This window comes from Podarcis melisellensis (genome assembly GCF_964234715.1).
Source record: "Podarcis melisellensis genome assembly, chromosome: 2".
NCBI lineage: Eukaryota > Metazoa > Chordata > Lepidosauria > Squamata > Lacertidae > Podarcis > Podarcis melisellensis.
In genome coordinates this window covers 101,003,778-101,030,154 of record NC_138529.1, presented here as the reverse complement: position 1 = coordinate 101,030,154, position 26,377 = coordinate 101,003,778, and the positions used below count along the sequence as shown (strand labels likewise).

The 26,377-nt window shown below is 43.0% G+C and overlaps 1 protein-coding gene across 4 annotated transcripts in view; it reads right to left on the bottom strand.

The window, feature by feature from the left end:
* The window catches only part of FHIT (fragile histidine triad diadenosine triphosphatase), a 1,051,187-nt gene that overhangs the window by 776,884 nt on the left and 247,926 nt on the right, over window positions 1-26,377 (bottom strand). The gene's annotated exons all lie outside the window — the stretch shown is intronic.

The window sequence follows — 26,377 nt, the reverse complement described above, 5'->3', positions numbered from 1 at the left end:
GTACGTGTTATGGTCGGGTGCGTGTTATAGAGCGAAAAATACGGTAGTTCTTGTTAATTCTTCAGAACCATAATCTGATTATATTTAAATCTTTCTGGGCGATTCGTGTTCTGATAGCAACATGATTTCGTAAGGCAGCTGTTAAGCTAGTGACAGTCACCTGGACTCAGGAGACAGGGGGCTAGAGCATGAAAAATAGGCTCTGTGTGAATCTCCCCCGTGTGGTGAGCCAAAGTGTGGGATATAAAGCTGTCAGTCAAGTCCAACATTCCAAGAGGACTAACTGCCTCTATGTGGCAGGCAGTTTTGTCATTTGGTCGGTTGCTGCAAGGAGTGTTAATTGGTAACTGCTTGGATGCAGTCTTCTCATGACTCACTACTATCTAGTGCATGGGTAGGCAAACTAAGGCCCGGGGGCCAGATCCAGCCCAATCACCTTCTTAATCCGGCCTGCGGATGGTCCGGGAATCACTTGAATAGAATGTTCCCTTTTATTTAAAATGCATCTCTGGGTTATTTGTGAGGCATAGGAATTCATTCATTATTATTTTTTTCAAAATATAGTCCAGCCCCCCACAAGGTCTGACCCCTGATCTAGTACAGTGGTACCTCAGGTTACATACGCTTCAGGTTACATACGCTTCAAGTTACAAACTCTGCTAACCCAGACTCTGCTATCTGAAGAAGTGTGCATGCACACGAAAGCTCATACCAAGAACTAACTTAGTTGGTCTTTAAGGTGCTACTGGAAGGAACTTTTTTGTTTTGACTATGGCAGACCAACACGGCTACCTATCTGTAACCAGAAATAGTGCTTCAGGTTAAGAACTTTGCTTCAGGATGAGAACAGAAATCGTGCTCCAGCGGTGCGGCGGCAGCAGGAGACCCCATTAGCTAAAGTGGTGCTTCAGGTTAAGAAGAGTTTCAGGTTAAGAACGGACCTCCGGAACGAATTAAGTACTTAACCTGAGGTACCACTGTATATAGTTTATCTGTTATGTAACCTAAGCCTGCCTTCAGGAACAACTCTGTAAACCTGAATGAATCTAATAGTAAAGTAGTTTATGTTAATATGATTCATAGTCATGTGTGTTTTCTTTAAGAGGGACAGAAAGGGATTATCAACCAGGAAGGTATAATTATTGAAAGGACTCAAACGAGTTAGCAACCCGCTTGTCGCTGCATAAACTCAAACAGGGGATCGTTTAAACTCTGCTAAATTATATAACCGTTCCCACACAAAGAACTCAAGTTTGGAGCATCTCTCCAGACTGTGAACTATGACCAGGCTTTAGATTGTTGAGCTGCGTACATTTAATATTTGCATTACACTTTTCCAAGAACAAATGTTGAGCTCAAAGTGGCTCACGATGACTGCAATAGCGCTAAAAGACAGCAAACATTGCAATCACCAAAATATCAAGCACAACAGCATAAAAAGGAAATAACACAATTCTGTGATTCTGTAAACGGAGGGCATCTTCATCAAAATGGTTAATACAATTCAGTAAAGTCATAGTAACTCATAGTATAGCTAGGGTACTTCCTAATCACACAGAAGCTTACAAAAAAAATGGATTAGCAGTTGGTTGGCGTTCCCCACCCGAGGCAGCTATTGTGTTTGTGTTTGGGGTGCACCTTTGCCAGAGCAACAACAAGAATGCACCCGGCTCTGGCATGGTTTAGAGTGTTCTTCAGGGGCATAAAGGAACAGGGGTACATGGCTCCCACTCAATGAAGAACTCAGATTGCGGTGATGATCTCTACCGAAAGTTTTAATGCTCAGATCAGTGTGATATATAAGCAAAATGTGGGGTTCTGCATTGTGATAATGACTGTATCCTAAGATTCAAATAATTAATCCCTTGAATTGCATATTTACGTACAAATCCTCGTTTGTTTTAACATCAGCTGAAAAGCCAGTTCAGGTTTCAAGATGTGCATCATGTAAAAAATAAAAGCTGTTCTAAACTCCAGCAGCAACTCAAGGCTGCAGTGCAATAATTCAGTGTTATGGGAAAAATCCTGCTATTATGACCGATTTATGCAGACTCGAGGAGGCATGTTATGCTACACATGGACGTGAGGTCACATGCAACCACTTTACATTTTCCTCAGTAGTACAGAGTCAAAGAGGTCACCAGTGGTAAAGGATCTTTTGGATTAGTCTGTTAAATCAATGCATGAATTAAAGGCAATTTACATATAAATGGCCTAATACACCGGCTTTTAAATTAAATGAATTTTTAAAAGATTAAAGTAACAGCAGAAAAGGTCAGGTAGGCATTAAGTACACATAATATGATTTTTTAAGAATTGCTGGATGGCTGTCTTGAAAGCTGTAGTCATATTGCTGGCTTGTTAATATTTTTGTAATTCAGAAACAGCTGGACGTAAGGAGGAGGAGAAAGGGGAAATGATCCGATAACAAGAGGATATCAAAGCAACATGATGTGTCGAAGCAAGGATGGGAGCACCTACTCTTAATAGGAATTTTATCTGCATGAACCCGTGCATCTTAATTAATTTGGCCAACATCTGGCGCCACAATCAAAACTTGAAACATATACGCCTGTGCATCCTGCTACAGGAAATGTAAGACCAAAACAAGTAAACAACAGACAGTGTCCCGCAAAGATACAATCCATAACACACACGAAAACAAACTGTTCTCAAAAACAATATTGTTGTTGTTTAGTCATTTAGTTGTGTCCGACTTTTCATGACCCCATGGACCAGAGCACGCCAGGCACTCCTGTCTTCCACTGCCTCCTACAGTTTGGTCAAACTCATGTTGGTAGCTTCGAGAACACTGTCCAACCATCTCGTCCTCTGCTGTCCCCTTCTCCTTGTGCCCTCCATCTTTCCCAACATTAGGGTCTTTTCCAGGGAGTCTTCTCTTCTCATGAGGTGGCCAAAGTACTGGAGCCTCAGCTTCAGGATCTGTCCTTCCAGTGAGCACTCAGGGCTGATTTCCTTCAGAATGGATAAGTTTGATCTTCTTGCAGTCCATGGACCTCTCAAGAGTCTCCTCCAGCACCATAATTCAAAAGCATCAATTCTTTGGTGATCAGCCTTCTTTATGGTCCAGCTCTCACTTCCATAGATCACTACTGGGAAAACCATAGCTTTAACTATACGGACCTTTGTTGGCAAGGTGATGTCTCTACTTTTTAAGATGCTGTCTAGGTTTCTCATTGCTTTTCTCCCAAGAAGAAGGCGTCTTTTAATTTTGTGGCTGCTGTCACCATCTGCAGTGATCATGGAGCCCAAGAAAGTAAAATCTTTTACTGCCTCCATTTCTTCTCCTTCTATTTACCAGGAGGTGATGGGACCAGTGGCCATGATCTTAGGTTTTTTTATATACATCACCCTAAAAGTGCTACACCTGGAAGCTCCCCTAGTAATGGTGGAACGTGCGTTACAGATGGTGTGGATACACATATTTCTGATTAGTCGGTCAAATTATGCATGAGCCTCATGCCCACCCTCTCGGTCCCTTTACAAAGGCTCTTCATTCCTCAACACCCGACAACTCAATACATCCTGCATTGCAGCAGGCTGGAACTAAAGCATAGTTAGAAGCAGGGTTGAGATCCTGGTCTGTTCCAATCATGGCAATTCCAAAACCACGAACAAATAACCTGACTTGTTACGCAGTTTGGTGTACAATTTCAAGTCCTTCTGTGGTTCTCTAGTCCTCCTTTCGCTGCCCCCCTCTTCCTCATAACTTGTGCAGGAGAAAAGATTATAAAATACTTGACATACTAAGTGTGAGGAGAGGAAAGAGAAAGCATACTCCGTGATTCTTGACCAGATAATGGGCAACAGCGATGGTTTACCCCTGCTCCCTGTATGCTTACAGTTCAATAAGAAAACAGGAAGCTCCCTCACACCATTAGATCGTTTGTCAAGGTTTACTGGCAGGGTTTACGGTACTCTCCAGGGTTTCAGACAGGAGTTTTTTTCCAGCTGAACTTGAAGATGGCAGGGATTGAACCTGGGTTGTTTTGCATGCAAATAATGTATGCTACCACTGAGCTATGTGAAGCTTCATAAAGCCACATCCTTTGGTATGTTCAACAGAAATGCCAACGATACATTATAGCAGTATAAACCAGAAATATATATATTACGCCATTTTAAGAGACTTTTTCCTTTCCTGAGGAATCACAGGTGAGGGAGGAAAGGTCTAACTGGGAGAACTCGCCTTACATTCCTGTGCTGCAAGTGAAGGATAAAAACAAAACTAAAACCCATGTAAAAGCAGCATGGAAGAAGAGAGTGACCTGTGTTGATTAAATGCAAGAAAACACCAGATTTTAAATGAAGATATGTTTTCCTTGAGGAGTGGAGTAGTTTTTGATGCATATCCCATGCTCACCTCGACATAGTTGCAAGAAACCCATCATTTTGAAGAGGTGCACTGTATCAGATAAGGAGGCAATGTGCGATATTTCTTCCTTCTATCCTTCTTGCCAGCTAGCTTTACCTTAATGAAATCTTTAGGATTTCAGTCAAGTCACTGATCCATCTAGCTTGGTACCGAATGTGCTCTAACCACTGAACTGTGCCTTTCAACAAATATCCATTCGCGGATTTCTACCATGATCCACCAGCATCCAAACTGGACCCCAGCTAAAGCCCATTCCAGACTTGGGCCAAGGCCCAGCAGCCCATTTACCAGGCTTCCTCTCTGATAACCTTCAAGAAACAACCACAAACGCTTTCTTGTAGGTTTCTATGAGGTTTGGTTGTTCTCACTGTTACCAAACTCAGTGGGCAGATTTTATCAGTTTTACTTTGTTCGATAATATCATCATCACTGTGATCGTCATCCACTTATTATAACATATACCGGTAATTCAGTATAGAAATATTCAATCAACGGAAATATAACAGGTCTCATTTGTCACCCTCTAAAACAATGACCCAAAATTCATTTCGTTGGTTTTACGTCCTTGTAGCGTAAAGTCCACCTAGCAATCCAACCAACATGACATTGCCAGTGTTTAGTCATCATTTATTGCCCTAGCTGCGACTTGTCTTTTCATATGAACCCTTAACAGTCTTAACTATGATTTGCAATAAACCGTAGTTTATCACGGCATTCAAAAGCAGCCAACGTTCTCAACTTCTGCTGTTAACGCTGAACTGCCCACTAACTTGCAGTGACTGCATAGTTTCAATAAGACTTTTATTCCGGGGGGGGGGGGAAATCATACAAACTGTTCATTAACACATGGAAGAAGTTGTTGAACTCCAACAACCATCAGTCTCAGGTGGGAGTTGGGAGTTGTAGTGCAGCAACATCTCCAGGGCCCCAGATACCTTGTTTCTGGCCTAATGCCTCTTCACCTCCCCTTCCCACCTTCCTTCTGTGAGCCTTCACCTTCTCCCAGTGCCTCACAACTTCCCTAATCACGACCCCATCTCAACCAGCTGATGAATATGCATTCTACTGACTTGACCCAGACCTATGGGTACCAGGGCAGATAACAAGAGCTTTGAATAAGGCATGTGATAAAATAGGAACACATAAAATGATGTGGAAAACGAGCGACTGCTATTTTAAAAGAAGAGCCCATATGTATTAAACAAGTCCCAAACATAACCCAGAACAATTAAGGCTGAATTTAAGTGCATAAAACAGTCTTTGTAGAAATACTTGGAAGTGTTTCTTTATTTTTATAATGGTGACAGGAGAAAAGTCATTTTAGCAAGCTCTTTCTACCAGGCAGAAATACTTAAATCCTTTTTGTCTTATTACCTTGCTGAATTAGTATTAATACATCCTTTAAAAATTAATCAGTTAAAAAGCTCCCAAGGCACTATAACCCACTTTCCTGAAATCTGATGGTAGAAGTTACGTTTTTCCATTTGACTTCTTCACAACTCAGCCACCCTCATCTATAAGAAATATCAAGAAAATAATTATTTTATTAAAAGATACTCAAGGTTATCACAATGGAAAATTCTCAAGTAATAATCTGATAGTAATCTAGCGTCGAGCATATTAGAGGGGCAGAGAGAGCTGTGCTCAAACACTTGGACCTTTATAATACAGATCTGCTGACTATTGCTATTAAGACTTATCTAAACTTTTACCACTTGTAAGCCTGATCTCCTTGCTGCATTTATCCTGGCTACTTTCTACTAAACCCTTTTAAAATGTTTCACTGAGGTTTCCTATTCAATGTTCTGAGCACCTTACTAAAACACTATACGAAGGTTGTCCTTGATATTTACATACTTGAACTTGCAAGGTCAAGGAAAATCAACTTTGGGCACCTCTGCAACATCATTCTAATAACGAACCTGAGTTGCAAGTGCAAAGCTGTGCCCACACAACCGCATTGTCCTTGCAGGTGAATTCAAGAAAGCTACATTGCTGAATTTAAAACAAACACACAAACACACACACACACACACACACACACATATATATATATATATATATATATATATATATATATATATATATATATATATATATATGCAGGTTTTGGTGTCCTCGGGTGTCTTCCCGTGTAAAAGTTGGGGTGTCTAGGCGACGTTTCGACGAGGTCTCACTCGTCATCTTCAGGCTGGTGCTTTCGGCTTCTTGTTACTGGAACAGAGCAGGATCTCAGTGTTTGAGTTCCTATAAATATACTGTTGAGGGGGTGTGGTGTATAGCCTCCAATGTTCTGGGCAGAGAGGAAGTTCCCAGGCTAGTGTGCCTTTTCTTCTTTTGTTCCTTAATTACTTGAGGGATATCTTGAGTGATTTCTTGAGTGATATCCTGAGTACCACTTAGGTGGGTCATTAGGTGTGGATTAGTTGCTAAAGTCTTTGTGTCTTGACCTCTTGAACTTTGTGAAGAGTTTTTCTGAGAAGATGGCTGTACTGCACTTAGTTGTGCTCTGGCTTGGCTTCGTGTATAGGGGCGAGCTGTGGTTTTGTGGCCTGTGTCAGCCAGATCTGTGTAGGGATTGCAGGGGGGTGCAGCATCCGGAGGTGCCACCATGGTTTGGCTACTGGATGGTGTCTGTAATTTATCTGTGGAGAGGGTCTGGGTTTGGGTCTGGTGTGGTTGATTGGTGATGGCGTTCTGTGTGCCTCTGGATCTGGTGTCAGTTTTTGTGGGGACTACAGATAAAATTAGCAAAATCCTCCATAAACACAATATCAAAACAGCCTTTTGCACCAACCAAAAAATAGCCAATATCCTCAGAAACCCCAAGGATAAAATCCAGTTGGAAAACCAAGGGGTCTATGAAATACCCTGCAAAGTCTGCCCAGCCACGTACATTGGACAAACAAACAGACGAATAAATGCACGTATCGCAGAACACAAGAATGCCGTCAAAAAAGAAGAAAAAACTTCCTCTCTTTTCCAACACATGAAAGAAACAGGACACGAAATTAATTTTGCAGATTCCAAATTGCTCTTTAACATGGAACATCACCACAAGAGAATAATCATGGAAGCCATCGAGATAGAGAAACACCCTCACAACATGAACAAGCGTGACGACACATCCCGCTTGCCAGACATCTGGAAATTAGCCCTCCCCACAAAAACTGACACCAGATCCAGAGGCACACAGAACGCCATCACCAATCAACCACACCAGACCCAAACCCAGACCCTCTCCACAGATAAATTACAGACACCATCCAGTAGCCAAACCATGGTGGCACCTCCGGATGCTGCACCCCCCTGCAATCCCTACACAGATCTGGCTGACACAGGCCACAAAACCACAGCTCGCCCCTATACACGAAGCCAAGCCAGAGCACAACTAAGTGCAGTACAGCCATCTTCTCAGAAAAACTCTTCACAAAGTTCAAGAGGTCAAGACACAAAGACTTTAGCAACTAATCCACACCTAATGACCCACCTAAGTGGTACTCAGGATATCACTCAAGAAATCACTCAAGATATCCCTCAAGTAATTAAGGAACAAAAGAAGAAAAGGCACACTAGCCTGGGAACTTCCTCTCTGCCCAGAACATTGGAGGCTATACACCACACCCCCTCAACAGTATTTATAGGAACTCAAACACTGAGATCCTGCTCTGTTCCAGTAACAAGAAGCCGAAAGCACCAGCCTGAAGATGACGAGTGAGACCTCGTCGAAACGTCGCCTAGACACCCCAACTTTTACACGGGAAGACACCCGAGGACACCAAAACCTGCATTCCTGTACCCGTGAAAATCTACGAAAGCAAATATATATATCAATCATTGCTTCAAAACCTAAAGCAAAGATCCAGAGCATAGCATGGCCACTTACACATTGCCATAAGAGCAGTGGCATAGCGTGGGTTGTCAGCACCCGGGGCAAGGCAAGTAATTTCCCCCCCCAACCCGTGGATTTGCGCCCCCCTAACCCTAACCCTCAGATGTTGCGCCCGGTGCGGCCGGCCCCCCCCCTGCACCCTCCACGCTACGCCACTGCATAAGAGTAGAAATTCATTGCCAAGAGGACAAAATATGGCACTGAGCTGAACAAAAGTTGCATATACTAATTTATATGAATAGATGCAAATCTAGAAATAATTGGCATAGTTTAAAAAAGGAACACTCCCACAGTGGGGATTACTGTGACCAACTGATCCTGCTCAGTCTGCTAATCTAGGCGTTAACTGTTCATGGGCAACTTCAACACCACTGCTCTCCGTCACCCTTACAGTGGTTTATCTATAAACGGGACTTGGATCAGACTGTGCTTCAAACTAAGGATTATCCTCTGTAATGTAGCCCTGGATGACTTCAATATCCGAAATTTGGTCTCACTATGGAATGGCAAGATGAAACAGGTGGTTGATGCAAAAGGCCTCATTTTGCAGCTTGAATTGTGTGCTCTAGTAGCCAGCTGACAGAATTATTTTGGACGGTGCAGAGGTTACTGACTCCCACAGCTCATTCCCACAGCTGGGATTACGCCCTGTGACAATTCCAAGCCTTGAATATGCCATGGGCTTATTGCAGCTAGGTCTCCATTCTAAAAGACTAGAAATTAACTGGTGACTATTCCAAGCGAAACAAAACAAAACAAAACAAAAAAGCAAAGGGGGGGGGGACCAGACCCCCATATAAAGTTATAGGCAATCGCGTCAGAGAAAAGAAAAAAGAGGGCATGAACTTAAGCGAAGAAAAGTTCATCCATTAAAAGGATTTAGGAGGAAATGCTTTACACAGAGAAGAGTTGTAACCGAAAACAAACCGCCTCAGGCAGCCTTTCCAACTACTGATATAAACTTTAAAAAGGAAACAAGTACTTGAAGGACAGAATTATTGTGCAGAGAGAGGTGACTGGCCTTTGGAAAATAGGATTTTCTAGTCGCGCTCCATCTTGAGAAGAGAGAGAGAGAAATCTTGCACATTTTACTCCTGTGTACAGCCCAGAGCGCCAGACAATATGCAGCTAGTGTAATGGCAACAAAAAGGACCTCTGACACGAAACTGAAACGAAGAGAAGTAATGGGGGGACTCCAGTCAGAGAGCTTACATATATGCCAGTGGTTGTCGAGGCTTGCTGCTCTCCAAAGGGTTGACAACACCACGCCTACCAGTGCTGTTCGTGTTACTTCAGGATATGTACTGTTTCGCTAGGTTTATACAGCCTTGAGGCTTCAGAACAATAGTTCCTTGATGGACAGAATGAGCAGGGGAATCTGTTCTGGGAATGGGATCTGGAGGTGCACACTGAATAGGTGTGTCTACTTCCACTTGAGCCAGACCCACATGAGAACAAACCTTTGAAATAGTTTCAAAGCAACTACAGCACAAACCTAGACAGCATCTTAAAAAGCAGAGACATCACCTTGCCAACAAAGGTCCGTATAGTTAAAGCTATGGTTTTCCCAGTAGTGATCTGTGGAAGTGGGAGCTGGACCATAAAGAAGGCCAATCGCCGAAGAATTGATGCTTTTGAATTATGGTGTTGGAGGAGATTCTTGAGAGTCCCATGGACTGCAAGAAGATCAAACCTCTCCATTCTTAAGGAAATCAGCCCTGAGTGCTCACTGGAAGGACAGATCATGAAGCTGAGACTCCAATATTTTGGCCCCCTGTTGAGAAGAGAAGACTCCCTGGAAAAGACCCTGATGTTGGGAAAGATGGAGGGCACAAGGAGAAGGGGATGACAGAGGATGAGATGGTTACCAGCATGAGTTTGACCAAACTGTAGGAGGCAGTGGAAGACAGGAGTGCCTGGCGTGCTCTGGTCCATGGGGTCACGAAGAGTTGGACACGACTAAATGACTAAACAACAACACAGCACCTTTTTCCCCCTCCTTTTTTTCTTTTTGCTAGCCTAGATACCACCCAGTTGCCAGAGACCTGCCACATTCCAGCTCACTCATCCCAGAAGATCTATGGTTGGGACTGCACCCTTCATCAATTCAAATGCAAACAATTGGGTAAAACAGGAGGAGGGACCTGTGGTCCTTTAGATGTTGCTGAACTACAGCTCCCATCAGGCTCAGCAAGCATAGCCAATAGCTAGGGGTGATGGGAGTTGTGGTTCAGCAACATCTGGAGAGCCAAAGGTTCCCCACCTCTGGGCTAAAATTAATCTAATCCGGTGTGAGCCCTGTTTGAAATGCCAAACATTTTATCAGGGAAAGGGATAAAAAGGAATATTCCGCATACTGATCCCCGAGTTAAATGCTCTACCATTTCAAATAATGTGTTGACCATTAGCTGGCCAAAAGAATAAGGCTGTTACTCTTTCCAAGACACACAGCCTTTTATTTTATCATTCCAAAGTGAATAGACAATGCTGTAGCATGATGCCACTCATTACTAAGCTCACTCACTGCCTGGTGCAGCTCAATCGTTGATTTATAGCCTTCTGGCAGACTTCCCTGCTTTCAGGAATGTAAAGACCCAGGATCTGTGAATAATCAGCTCCCAGGTCTTCCTCTCACATACTCCTCCATTTGGTAAAAGGAACTGTGGAGTAGATTATGCTTGTTTACAGTCTCAGCTGCAGACCTAGAGCTTGAGATAGCTTTTCTCTCTGGACTGCAAAAGCATTTTTATGGATCTGGTGCCAGCCTGAGTTATATGAGGGTCCATTACCAGGCATCAATTGCAATCAAAATCTACCTCACAGTCCTATTTTAAAATGAGTGGTTCTGCGTAGCCACTTCACATTGCAAACCAATGAGAGGTATTCCTTATTCCGTTCCCATGCCACCCTCCACGACACCTTTTTGCAATTTCATCAATCAACAGCTGCAAAGTAAACACTTCCCACGTTATGGTCATTTAGCTGCAACTTCCAGAAGGGGTCACAGGGCATAGCTTGTTGCTGAAGGTCCACGGTTCAATCCCTGGCATACACCAATTGAGAATCGATCAGGAAAGACCTCCATTTGGGCCCTAGACAGCTGTTCAGCCAAGTGAATTATAAGGCAGTTCCATATATTCATGGCCCCCAGTTAGCAAGGCTGCCGAAAGTTCATTACTACATGGTGGAAAACACAGATTTATCCAGCTCGTAATTGTCAACTGTATTGTGGAAAGCAAACACCATTTTCCTGAGCCAGTTCAGAATGTCAAACAAACCACAGAACATACACAACTCAGTAAGCAGTTCGGTAGGAGTGCTGAAGGGGGGGCGGGACTCACATCTAGCAACCAATGCACCACTTGGGTTTCAGAAAATGCCTGGGACACAAGTTTTCATGGCTCTCTAGCAGCTATGGTAGTCCATTTACCAGAAATATGTATTTAGCATTAACTCTGGAAGTGTGTACTCAATTCTGACCAAACAAGCCTCCTAAACTACTACTAGTAGTATACAGCCCTATACCCACAGGCCTCAGGGTGGTTCACAACATAAAAATCACAATATAAAAATACAAAATACATAATAAAAGCAACCCAATAAGCCTCCCTCGCCAACACATTTTAAAAGGACATTGGATGTCAATCAGCCAAAGGCCTGGTTAAAGAAGAATGCTTTTGCCTGGCCCCTAAAGGTGTATAATGAAGGTGCCAGCCAAACCCCTCACTGGGGAGAGCATTCCACAGACAGGGAACCACTGCAGAAAAGGTTCTTGTGTTGCCACCCTCCAGACCTCTTGAGGAGGAGGCACACAAAGAAGAGCCTCAGTAGATGTTCTCAGGGTCTGGGGAGGTTGGTCCTTGAGGTATTGCACTCCTGAGCCATTTAAGGCTTTATAGGTCAACACCATCACTTTGAAGTGGTCCAAAAACTAATTGGTAGCCAGGGCAGTCGGACCAGGATCAGTGTAATATGCTCAAACTGTCTTGCCCTGGTGAGCAACCTGGCTGCTGAATTCTGCACTTCAGCTGAAGTTTCCAAACCGTCTTCAGAGGGAGCCCTATGTATAACGCATTGCAGCAATCTAACCTCGAGGTTACCAGACTAAGCATCTGAAAGAACTTTCTGATGGTAAGAGCTATTTGACAGTGGAACAGACTCCCTCAGAAGATTGTGAACTCAGGGGCTTTGCCCTGCCAGACTTAAGGTTGTACTATGAAGCCGCAGCTTTCTGCTGGCTAAAAGATTGGCTACTTCTGGAGGACACTGATGTCTTAGATCTGGAAGGTTATAACAATGCGTTTGGTTGGCATGCATATTTGTGGTATGATAAAGTTAAGATCAATAAGGCCTTTAAGAACCATATTGTCAGAAAAGCAGTGTTTAACGTCTGGACAAAATATAAAGACTTACTGGAAAATAAAACACCAAGGTGGCTTTCACCTTTGGAAGCTAAGGCCCGAAAAGGAACCAATATGGAAGCCTACTGGCCAAAATATTGGGAACTGCTAGAAAAAGACGGAGACAATTGGAAATTGCAGAGTATGGAGAAAATGAAGGATAAAGTGCGAGACTGGTTACACTACGCTCAGATCAAGGAAATCTTTAAAAGTGACAAAAAGTTAGGATTCCAGGTGGAGAAATCGAAGTTGGAAACAGAACTGTTAGAACCTAAGACTAAGGTACTTTCAAGAATGTATAACTTGCTGTTGAAATGGAACACACAAGACGAAATGGTTAAGTCGGCTATGATAAAATGGGCACAGGACATTGGGCATAACATTATGTTTGAGGACTGGGAAAGGTTGTGGACCACTGGGTTGAATTTTACTGCATGTAATGCTTTGAAAGAAAATGTAATGAAAATGATATACAGATGGTACATGACCCCAGTTAAACTTGCCAAAATATACCATTCGTCAGATAACAAATGCTGGAAATGTAAGGAAAATGAAGGAACATTCTACCACCTCTGGTGGACCTGCCCTAAGGTGAAGGCCTTCTGGGAAATGATATATAATGAGTTGAAAAAGGTATTTAAGTATACCTTCACTAAGAAACCAGAGGCCTTCCTCCTGGGCATTGTCGACCAGAAGGTGTTAAAGAAAGATAGAACATTTTTCATGTATGCGACAACAGCAGCAAGGATACTACTTGCCAAGAATTGGAAAACTCAAGATCTACCCACACTGGAAGAATGGCAGATGCAACTGATGGACTATATGCAACTGGCGGAGATGACTGGCAGAATCCGAGACCTGGGAGAAGAAAGGATGGAAGAGGACTGGAAGAAATTTAAGATTTATTTACAAAAATATTGTGATTTAATGGAATGTTAAAAAAGATGCTTGGTTATAAATAATTGGCCATCACTAAAATAGATCAGGAAATGATGATAAGAGAGATTAAGAGAAACAAAGTTGAAGGAGAATTATTTTAATGTATTTTATTGGTACACAAGTTGGAAATAAGATGATAATTTGCTTGACAAAAATTTATTAATGATGTAAATGGGAGCGGGAGGCGGGAGGAAGTTCAAAGATGACATGAAACTTTGTTAAAGCAAAACAATACTGTTTATTACTAATGTACTTTTTTTTTCTTTAAAAATCTTAATAAATATTTATAAAAAAAAAAAGAAGATTGTGAACTCTCCTTCACTGGAGGTTTTTAAGGAGAGGTTGGATGGATATCTGTCTTGGATGCTTTAGTTGAGATTCCTGCATTGTAGGGAGTTGGACTAGATGACCCTTGGGGTCTCTTCCAACTCCACGACTCTATTATTCTGTTTTATGATCACCAGCCCATCCTGTTGCCTTCCTGTCTCTTGCAAAAGCCAGCCGTGGATACCATCAGTGGAAGCATCCAAGAAATAGTTTTGTGCTTGTTACCTTGGGTGCTGATGCAAAGTACCAATATAAATAATCAACTCTAACCATCCTTCCTGATTAAAAGGGAATAACAAGTGCTGGAGTGAGCAGTTCATTACTGTCTCTACAACAAGAGTTTGTGCTAACAAGTTACTCTCCGGTTGCTATCATTCAATCATGCTGCTAATAGGAACACTTTTACAGTAATTGGTGTATTTCAGACAACATAAGAAGTTGAATGGTTGCTGCGTTCATTAATGATTTGTGGCGACTTTCATGGTAAAGATGACAACGTATTAGTTTACCAGATGCCAGATCATGCTATGGGCCATTAACGAGAGGGTGTTCTCTGTATGCTCACAGAACAAATAGCAGCTGGTTTATTCTTCAGCATGCCGACATAATCACATGCATCTCATACCCAATTCACTACAATGCTGTCAGATGCATCATAAATTAACGGCTCCAAATGCTCATTAGCATTGCTTCATGTTAAAGCTGCATACTGGCCTGCAGAGATCAAGGGCACAAAGGCTCTGCTTTTAAAAAAGCAAACGAGGGATAATACACTATTTCTTTTCAAATCTATGATATACATTTTTTTCCTCTACAGCCATCTCTATTTACGTAACTTTTCTAACAAGTACACTCAGTCCAGAATTGAGTGCATTCCATGGTTTAGAACAGAATCTCCCCCCACCCACCTGAGAGTCAAGAATGGTTTGAAAGCAAAGTTTTCTGCAGTGGGCTTAACGGTTTGCATCCAAACTCAACACATTCTCTCTCTCTCTCTCTCTCTCTCTCTATATATATATATTCAACATTACTAGTAAATGACAGAACACCAGAAGTAGTTGCAAAATGCACCGCTTGAATGTATCAATCAGTTTCGTTTCCTAGTTTCTGGATTTCTGCTTCAGATTCTGTCTTTCACTTTCACCTTTCACCATGCCCGTTGGTTGCTTCATTTTCCAATACCGTATCTTGATTAAATGAAAAGTTGCATTATATACTCTGAACTCCATGTATAATTCTTCACCTCTCCTTCTGTGTGACTCCCAGAAAGTGGCTTTGAAAGCTTACTGCTTCTGAAAGTAGAACACAGCCATATTTGCAAAATTCACTTTTGCGAATTTTAGGGTGACATTTGCTGACTAAACCCCTTTCAGGCTAGTTGTTTGCATTTTGAAGTGCAACTCCAAAGATTCCTGAAAATATCTCCTTCAAGGCGATAGGAGAGGGGGAGAGCTTTTTTCAAGACCTAAATGCAGGCACCCAATTTCCAAGTAGCTGGTATCAGCTTCTCTCCTCACTAAGTTTAGTGGCCTTTTTGCTCCCAGCAGCAAAGGAGGGGGAGGATCAGCAGCACCTGTCCAGGACAGCAGGGGATTTCCTTGCTGATTTTGTCAAGGTATTTGACAAAGAGCCATTTAAAATGGTTCCCGAAGAGCAAGCACCCCATCATCTTATTGGCAGTTTTGCTCAAGGGTTCTTATAACTGATCTCCTACCTTAGCTGCTCATACTAAATATTTTTTATATGCATGCTCTGCCTTCTTCCATCATACAACTTGAGATAGTATGCCTAGGGTTCTCAGACTGGTCTTCCTCCCGGACAATCAGATCCTGCTTTGGTTACCCCAATAAATGGCTTGCGTAATACCAAATGCTCTCACTCTCAAAGGCTGTTAATAATAATGATAACAATAATAATTTATTATTTGTACCCCGCCCATCTGGGCGGCTTCCATAGAAACCAAAAGTACACTAAAATATCACACATTAAAAACTTCCCTGAACAGGGCTGCCTTAAGATGTCTTCTGAATGTCAGGTAGTTATTTATCGCTTTGACATCTGATGGGAGGGCGTTCCACAAAGACACATTCATCCCACATTCCCCTTCTTGGGTTACATGCATACAATATACACCAATTTGATAGTTTACACCAATGTGATAGTGGAAGAAAGAGGGGACAGGGAGTATCCAGGTCTGAAATTCTGAAGAGCTGCTCAAATGAGAAGTGTCGGTGACTACCATGACCTAAGGGGAGCAGCCCTCTTCAAAACAGGTTTTTTTTTGAATGCTCCCAGGACACAGGCATCCCTATGCTGAGAAGATTTTTTGCCTTAGCAGTGCAAAAGCTCTTTGTCTCCGCTTTGGAAGTGGAACACACACTGAAGCTGCCAGGAGTATTGGCTTTATTATGTCGTCTATTTTAGGTGATACCATGAAGCAGCTAGTTTGCTGGCCTGGCCACTTCAGGATCCATTATCGCTGAATGCATGTGAATGGGAAAGGACTGTTAGGGTGCAGGTGCCTGAGGATAATCTGACTTTGTCTCCATATCAACTTTAGAATTCAAATAGTCATCTCAGCTGCATAATTCAGTTCGCCAGAGGATAATATTAAGCTGACGGAGGGTGAGACTTTGCAGGGAGCATGCCAGAGGCAGAAAAGCAGTAGAAGAGACACAACTCTTTGAGGTATGAGGATTCCCATCACCTAACCAAGCATGTGAAATACAATCACGAACAACACATTCATAACAGAGGCCACAAACCTAAACATTCCGCTTAGCAACTGAATGAATCGAACAAGAGAAAACTCACAGTTTGGTTTAGTTGTGCAAAGTTTACACATGTCATTTTTGGCTCAGATCAATTTCATTCTTATTTGTTCGCACAGGGAGATAATATGTTCAGGGAAGGGTGTAAAAGGTAAAGGACCCCTGACAGTTAAGTCCAGTGACGAACGACTCTGGGGTTGTAGCGCTCATCTCGCTTTACCGACCGAGGGGCGCGACGTTTGTCCACAGACAGTTTTTCCGGGTCATGTGGCCAGCATGACTAAGCTGTTTCTGGAGAAACAAGAGCAGCACACGGAAACGCCGTTTACCTTCCCGCCGGAGTGGTACCTATTTATCTACTTGCACTTTGGTGTGCTTTTGAACTGCTAGGTTGGCAGGAGCTGGGACTGAGCAACGGGAGCTCACCCTGTCATGGGGATTTGAACCGCCAACCTTCCGATTGACAAGCCCAAGAGGCTCAGTGGTTTAGACCACAGCGCCACCCGCGTCCCTTCAGGGAAGGGAGTAAGGGGAGTTAAATGATGGGACTTATTACATGCTTATATTGGGCCCATCCTACCCCTGTACAGACCTGTAAGATGACTTAGATCATCTGGGGGGAAATTCCTCAAGGAACCAGGGTGGTGACCCAAAAATGGGCATTTCCTGTCATCGCCCCTGCACTCCGAAATGCCCTTCCTTCTGACAAACATGAGGCGCCATCCAACAGTTCCTTCGGACAACTTATAAAGGCTCTCTCCTCGCTCACCCCACTTTTCCAAGGCTTTCCCTGATTGGACACTTTTGACTAAATTCCTGCTTTTATCCATTTTTATAATATGGTTTTGCTAAGGTTTTTTTCTGATTTTGTATCTCTGTTTTTATGACGCTGCTTTAATGTGTTCATGTTGTATTTTCATACTCAACTGAGAGGGATGTATGTATGTATGTATGTATGTACATTTAGAACCATTTTAAAACAAATAATAATATACGTCCTGTCATCTCCCTCCTATTGCAATTTAACAGATGGTGATGATGATAATTTATTATTTATACCCCGCCCATCTGGCTGGGTTACCCCAGCTACTCTGGGTGGCTTCCAACAATAGTCCATCAAACATTAAAAGCTTCCCTAAACAGGGCTGCCTTCAGATGTCTTCTAAAATTCTAGTAGTTTTTCTCTTTGACATCTGGTGGGAGGGAATTCCACAGGGCGGGTGCCACTACCAAGAAGGCCCTCTACCTGGTTCCCTGTAACTTGGCCTCTCACAGGGAGGAAACTGCCAGAAGGCCCTTGGCGCTGGACCTCAGTGTCCAGGCAGAATGATGGGGGTGGAGATGCACCTTCAGATATACTGGACCAAAGCCGTTTAGGGCTTTAAAGGTCAGCACCAACACTTTGAATTGTGCTCTGTCTCTGTTTCCTCTTTCAGAAAGAGTGTAAACTATGGAAAGAGACACCTGTGCACATTGCCTGTCTTGTGGGTGTTTAAGGAGTGGTGTGGATCTCAGGTCTTGATTAAGGCAGGAATTTTGGCAAAGGTTCCAGCTAAAAGGCTTCCCACCCCCACACGTTAGCAGGAGCCTGATGTGGAAAATGCGGCCTGTGCAAAACAGCACTCCCATACATCTATATTTCTGATTACACGGTTGTCATGCCTGCTATTCAGGGCACACGGATGCACGCTGGACGGATTAGTTTTCCATTGCATCAAATCGTTTCGGCTCTAGAGAGGTTAGGGAGCTAAGCAGATAGGTAGACGAGGCCTCTAAAAGACACCTCACATGTTGTGCCAAGAATTAAGCAGCAGGGGAGCAAGCCCACGTCTTACATGTGGCATTTAGGATTCACCAGTACAAAGAAAGAAAGGGGAGGATGCCGTCTGCTGAGCCTCTCATGCTTGATAGAGAGAGGGCATCTAATAAGTCACTCAAACAAAAGGGAACCGATAGGAAGGGATGGCAGTTCTCAGAAGGGATTACTTGCTGCACAGCTTTGCTCTCTGAAGTGACGGTAAGCCTACACTTATTATAAAAGGTAAAAGCTATTGCAGGGGTAATGCAGGAGATGGAACAGAATGCCACAAACATTCGAACCAACCTGTCTGGCCTACACAAAATATCTGACGGCGCCACATTTAAGCAATGTCTGAGCAGGGAATACAATCGGGACACTTCGTTCTTTGTTCTCCTGGTGGAAATTCAGGGAAGGGGAAGAGAACATCCTTTTAAACCAGGCACCTCCAACCTGCGGCCCTCCAGATGTTTTGGCCTACACCTCTCATGATACCTGGCTAACAGGACCAGTGGTCAGGGATGATAGGAATTGTAGTCCAAAACATCTGGAGAGCCGACAATGTCCTCAACTGTCTAAAAGGAATTGGACAACCAGAAAATCCAATTTGCCCTACAATAAACATCCTCACCTTGCACTTTTCTTTAAGCTTTATAATTTAAAAATGTGGACATCTTAAGAAATAGGCTGAAGCTCTACTACATGATTGTCTTTGCTTTCCTCCATTTAAAAAGAAGGCTGTTAATAATTAAAAAATGTGGACATCTTAAGAAATAGGCTGAAGGTCTACTACATGATTGTCTTTGCTTTCCTCCATTTAAAAAGAAGGCTGTTGTTTTACTCTTTTGCTGTTGCTTTTTAAAAGGGGATTTATTCTCAACTTTTTTTAAAAAAAAATCTCCTTGCAAATTCTTTATTAAAAAGTACTGAAGTCTCCCTGCACAAGTTGTAGAGGACATTGGGTAAAAAGCATTTTATCCCTTCTGCCACCCACACCCAGGAAGTACCTCAACGGTTTTCTCAGATTCAGTTCCTACTGTAAATGGGGCTCCATGTTTCTGATTTTTTTAATAAAAAAAACTACTATCACTAGCTGAGTTGCAAACTGAATGATGCCTGCTGTGTACAAGGCCTGAAGAAAGAAAGACAAACTCTCTCCATTTCTTTTGTCTCAGATTATACACTGTGGCTTGTTCAGTTTCCTCAGTTAAGTGTTATAAGGATTTCTTTTCTCTCTGGACTCGGTCTACATGATCTGACTTTGCTAGCAGGTTGTTCCAAAACAAACAGCCTGGATAGTTGGTAAACTGATGAATACTCCTCATATAAAAGGTTTGGAGTCTGACAGCGCATCCGCATCATCCTCTGAGAGGAATATTATTATGTCTGAATGCAGCTATTGTGTGATTTATTTATTTTTAAATGCCTCGGGCACTAATGCGGCTGCAAAAGCATCTCTCCAGCTCTAGTGCAAACACTTATCAGGCTGAACAATCCATTTGCATGGTGGAGACATGGGAAGAAGCCAAACTTCTGTTAGCAGGATTCTTCCCCAGAGAGCAAACTCCATGCCCCTCGCCCCAACCCTTCAGGCCATTGTGTCATAATAATAAGATAATCCCTAATTGCCATTTGATATATATGGCCATGTAACTCAAGGTAAATACAGCCCAGGTAATGGTCATTCTTCTACATATAGGACTTGGGGAAAAGATTTGTCTCCACACAGAGAAAGGGGAACTGCAACAAATTTCAAAGCTTTAAGGCATATACCGTATATTTTGCTCTATAAGACTCACTTTTTCCTTCCTAAAAAGTAAGGGGAAATGTGTGTGTGTCTTATGGAGCGAATGCAGGCTGCGCAGCTATCCCAGAAGCCAGAACAGCAAGAGGGATTGCTGCTTTCACTGCGCAGCGATCCCTCTTGTTGTTCTGGTTTCTGAGATTCAGCATATTTTTTTTCTTGTTTTTCTCCTCCAAAAACTAGGGGCGTCTTAAGGTCTGGTGCGTCTTATGGAGCGAAAAATACAGTAATCTGAGAAGAGATACTTAAACAATAGTAACCTACCAATGCCTGACATCCACACCCACCCCACCACCATAAATTAATGACACACACACACATATACACTGCAACTCATTTCAGATGGGTAGATGGATTTATTCCAAATTATATTTTGTTTAAGGCTCATTTTAGCTACAAATTACTGTTAATTATTCCGTCTATGTGGGAAGCAGCTTCTTATCTTATTTCAAATACAATATGCTTTGTTCCAGATTCAAACACAAAGGCTCAAAATCAGAAAATGTTGGTCTGTGTGTTCTCTCTTGCTTCCCTTCTCCCCCCCCCTTTTTTTTTTTTACTAAGTGACTTAATCATTACACATTTGTATTGTAAACCAATGCCTGCAGCTGCCAATGACATATTTGGTCTCCACTGTGTTAATAGCACATTCAAATCCATAACCAAAATGGGGAAGAAAAAAAGACCTTTGTCTGCCTGAGAGGACTTTTAGGATTTGGACAAAGAACAGCAACAATGGAACTGGAAAGATGAAATAGGGGTGAGCTTCATGCATGCCTGTAGCCAGATTATTTTGTGATGAAGGGGCCTAAGAGGATGGGCAATAATTGCAACATAGCTGGAACGTTAAGTACAGCAGCCTAATATGTTGTTTTATTGCATTAAATATTAATAAAAATAAAATTTAATGGGAAATCATTCTGAAACGCGATGGTGATTTTGTTCCCTGGACTATTTTGTTGGACTCTGGGTGTCCTGGCATTTTAACGGTGGGCCTCTTGGCATTTTAATGATAAACAGAACAATAAATATCATTATTACTTTGTTAGCAGACTAGAAAACCCACTGTAGAATGCTGCAAATAGCTGCATGCAAATCTCTGAGAAAGAAATAAGGTCTCATAAAGATCTGCAAACATCTGTCAGGGATGCCAGCTGTTACGCATGCATAAGATACATATAGCAAGGCAACACCTGACACTGCACACGGCCAGAAGGACCAGCCTTGCTCAGAAGAAAGACTCACACAATCTATCCACATGTGTCAGACTCTGGGAAATCGGCTCCCCCCCCCCCCCATGGCAGTAGATAAGCAGATCAAAGAACGTCTTACCAGTTAGAACGTCTTACCAGGTAGAAACTTTAATAATCACAGCAAGAGAACAATGAACACATTTCCTAGAAATGGTGGTGCTCCCAATTAAGGATCACACCCCCTTCTGTCCCTATTAATCTATGTCACTCCTGCACCTTGTTAATCTGAGCTTGTACCCTCTATGCATTCTGTTTTGACACTTTCTGAGCTCTTCTTGACCTTGGGTTGAGCAGAGGGATGCTGTCCAGAGACTGTGAATCTGTTAACCCTCTCTCTTCCAGTGTTTCTTCTCCTAGCTGTTCCCCATCCAGTATTTCCCAGCTTCTGCCTTCTGAACTATGTCCCTCTGCAAACCACTGTTCCAAATCTATACTGTCCTCCTGCTCCTGGGAAGATTCAAGAGTAGGAGCAGGGGAGGTGGAGGGGAGGCTCCCACCATTCCTCATCTGTGCAGCCCTCCTCAGCACGGTCTCTGACAACATGTGACTAGTGAGCAGGGCAGCATGGACTAGTCCTGCTCCCAACTTCACATGGTCCAACTGGCTCCACCTACTGCCCGCGGGTGCCAGGAGATGGAATAGTCCATCCGGCTTCTCTTACACGTTGATACAATAGGTGAGTCAGTCTTCCTAATCAGTGATGGATTACCAAACAAGCAGAGGAGGCACCAGCCTATGGGCTGCACATGCCTTTTAGGGACCCCCACAACAACGGATCAAAATAGTACCGTGTGATAAAATTGGTCTATTAAAATTTGATTGGTAAAATCAAAAACTTCTTAGGAGATTATTTCCCACCTCCCTGAGATGTCAACTGCCTAGGGGCCTCCACAGGGTTTAAAACGGCACTGTTCCTAATGAGCTCCTGCAACCAGGGCCCTGTTCACCAACACTGCTGTTCTCACACCAAGGATCGCAGCCCACCCCACACCTCTCTCGCACGCACATTGCTGAATGCCTTCCATACACTAAATTTTTATGTAGGAATATGCAGTCATTGAGGGGAGGGGTGTAAGGATCCGAGTGCACCCTCCCTGAAGGAACAGGTGTGTAGTCTGGGAGCACTCCTGGATTCCAACTTGCCACCGGAGTCTCAAGTTGCTTCCATGGCCAAATAGTGCTTATGCCCAGCTTTAGGATGCTTCATCTAAAAGAGCCAGTGTGGTGTAGTGGTTAAGAGCAGTGGACTCGTAATCTCGTGAACCAGGTTCTTGTCTCCGCTCCTCCACATGCGGCTGCTGGGTGACCTTGGGCCAGTCACACTTCTCTGAAGTCTCTCAGCCCCACTCACCTCACAGAGTGCTTGTTGTGGGGGAGGAAGGGAAAGGAGAATGTTAGCCGCTTGGAGACTCCTTCGGGTAGTGATAAAGCGGGATATCAAATCCAAACTCTTCTTCTTCTTCACCTGCCACGACTTCTTTCTGGACCACGTCTCCATTTAACGGCTGCAATCCAGAGATGGCAGGCAGGCAGATGTTTTCATTTTCACTGCCACTTCACCACGCTCTTCCCTCAAACCACAAGCTGCACTTTCATACACGGGAGACTGAAATATCCCTGGAGTGGAATGGTTGGGAGTCCGCGCTGAAGCACCAGCGCAAGTAAAGGCACCCAGCTGCACAGGGCTCAGTTTAATTGCAGTTTTAATATTACAAACAGGAAAGTCAAGGGAAGCCGGTGTATGATAAAAGGACTAACTGATGGCAGATTAAAGGCTAATGACTAATACCTGAGCATAAATGTCATTATAAGGACAGGCGCTAACTTCATAAAAGTACCACAGCCATCCAGTTAACAGCAGGATTCAAAGTGCTTATCCTTATCTTTGCCAAGCATTGTCAACCTAGTGAGTTTTAGAATATTAAAGATCAGGGTTAGGTGTACAGATCAAATAATGTGGGCTTGTTGAAAGGAATTAGCCAAGATGCACCAGGCAAAATTTAACCTTCCTTAGTTCCTCTCCCCCAAACTGAAGTTCTGTTTTAACAGCAGAGAAATCATTTTTAGTTCCTTTGAGGCAGCCCCCCTCAATCTCTCTCCCTTTTGTTTTGCATATTTTCATGTCAAGAAATGAAAGCAAAATTGGGTTTGTCTTTTATATCACTTAAAAAAAAAATGCCAACCAAAACCTACCAGTCAATATATTTGCAGTTCATCCACCTGTGATAGGACAGCATCACATTAAGCAACGTTTGTCCTATGGGTCTCCTTTTACTTCTCTTCTTCTTTGGTATCTGGAAGTTGAGGGCTGTCGGGAAATCAGCTCAGCCGTGTTGAGAGGGCCATTGTATGTTCTTCAGATGCAGCCTGGGGGACAGGAAGCGTATAGCACTGCACTAAAAAAAGGAGTACAGATACGACACTCCATGAACATGTCAATATACTGTTGACATAGCCATCATCTTGTCATGATTATCAGTCTTACCATAATCCTGTTTTTGTTTGGAAGGTATGCTGGTCCATAGCTTTGTGGTGTTTCTGAATCCAACACGGTCACTGGAATCTGAAGGCTAGAAAGTGCCCATTTCCGGCTACTGCTAGTTCACTAGGTAAGACCCCTTTTGGACAGAAGTGACTTACTGGTGGCACTCCATGCCCTGGTAATTTCCAGATTGGGTTATTGCAATCCACTCTACACTGGGCTGTCCTTGAAAGCTGATCGGAAACTACAAATGGTCCAAAATGCAGCAGCCAGGTTACTGACTGGGGTTCCTTTCAGAAATCATATCACCCCTGTTTTAAAACAGCAGCACTGGTTGCCAGTTCATTTCTGGGCCCCATTCAAGTTGCTGATGTTAGTTGTGTTCCTAAATGACTTATTAGGCCTATTATCAGACCTTCCAAGTGTCCCTATTTTCCAGGGACGTCCCTGATTTAGAGAAGCTGTCCTAGTTTCTGATTTGATCCCAGAATGACCCGTTTCTCCTTAGGACGTCCATATTTTCATTGGAGAAATGTTGGAGGGTATGGAGTTATCTGACACCCCCCCCAAGCTTTCTGAAGGCAATCCTCTATTGGGAAAGTTTTTTGAATGTTTAATGTTTTCTTATGCTTTTCTATATGTTGGAAGCTGCCCAGAGTGGTTCGGGCAACCCAGTAAGATGTGTGGGGTACAAATAGTAAAAATATCATTATGGAATGGGACATCCCTATTTTCATCGGAGAAACATTGGAGGGCATGAAATATCTGAAAGGCTGCCTCCTTCCCTACACACTCTCTCTGGTGTGAAGTTCAACATAGGGGTACTCTTGGTAGTTCCACCACCCTCAGATGTTCAGTGGGCGGCAGTCCAGGGAGGGGAGAAATTGCTCAAACAAGATTACTGATTTAGACATGGCAGCTAACGTGGCTTAATTCAAACAGGACACAAACAGTAACAAAACTCAGAACCTAAGAAAGGTAATTGCATTGTACTCATTGCATATAGCATAAACTACATCAGCAAAGATACAATGAAACGAAATGAAACAATGTTTTGAACTAAGCCCCAGGCATTAAAGGAAGGAAGGGGAGTGAGGAGGAGGAAGGTTTGTGAGCATAGCAGCCCCCCGTGGTTCTCCAGTGCCACGTCTTGAGCATTCAATCGATCGGATGCTCAAACACAATTCTTTTGTGCTGTCTGCTACGGTACCAAGGCCATCTCTGCCTCTTCTTTCTCCTGCCAGAAGGCGAGGAAACTTACCTCCAGGCAAGCAAACAGAAAGGCAGGCAAAGTGGCAGCTGTGGATGTGCCGGTGATGGAAGCCCCTTTGAGGTCTTTATTCATATTCACTTGGAATAAGAACAAAGCCTTGCCCCAATTCAGGGATCCCTAGATCTTCCACCATGCGTCTTCCAACCCTTGCCGCACACTGCTGGCTTCCATTAGCTTAGCAGGAAAATAAACAGTGCAAATGGAAGAACATGGAGAAAATTGTACTAGATGGGGAATTCTGCATATTTTTGGTAATATGAGACGTCCCAGGTTACTTAACATTTTGTTGATGCCCTGAGTTTCAGGGGTGTGGGGCCCATATAGATGGCGCATCGTCAGTCTCCTGCGCCTATTGGTTTGCCTCCAGATCTTTCCATCAACTGCTTGCAGGCATTTTTTCATGCAGCTGCACTACAGACACATAGATAACTTTAACACTGTCAGCAGCATTGCTAATATAAAATTAGTTATTCACGAGATCATGTGCTTGCAGAATTCGACACTCCATAGCAATCCCAAATAGCTGTGCTCGCAATTTAGCATGGCCATGATCATGTTCATAATGCATTTTTTAAAGAAGCTTAATGTTTTATTTAATACCAAGGAAAATAATTGTCCCCCACCCCATCCCCAAACAGTTATAAGGCTCAAAAAACATAGCAGGGTTTAAAGGAAAAACTCAATTACATTCACTGAATACCCAAAGGAGCCTTTCCAGATTACTAGGTCCATCATATGTATTTTTTAGAATGTCCTAATTGCATATTTGCATGAAAAGACTATAATGATTCCAACAGAGCTGTTATAAGAGGAATGCACTAAAATATCTTGAAATCTAAAAATTCAGATTGTGTCGGCTCCAAAGAACTCTGCAGCAATCCACATTAAAAGAAGTTAAAGACAGATAATGTAGTTTAATACTGTGGTATTGAAACCTTAATGTTATTTAAACATTTGTGTATGCGAGGCATTATTAGCTTACAGATGGGCTCCGGATAGGCTGCTGACATTTAAACCAACAGGGTGGAACATAAATGTTATG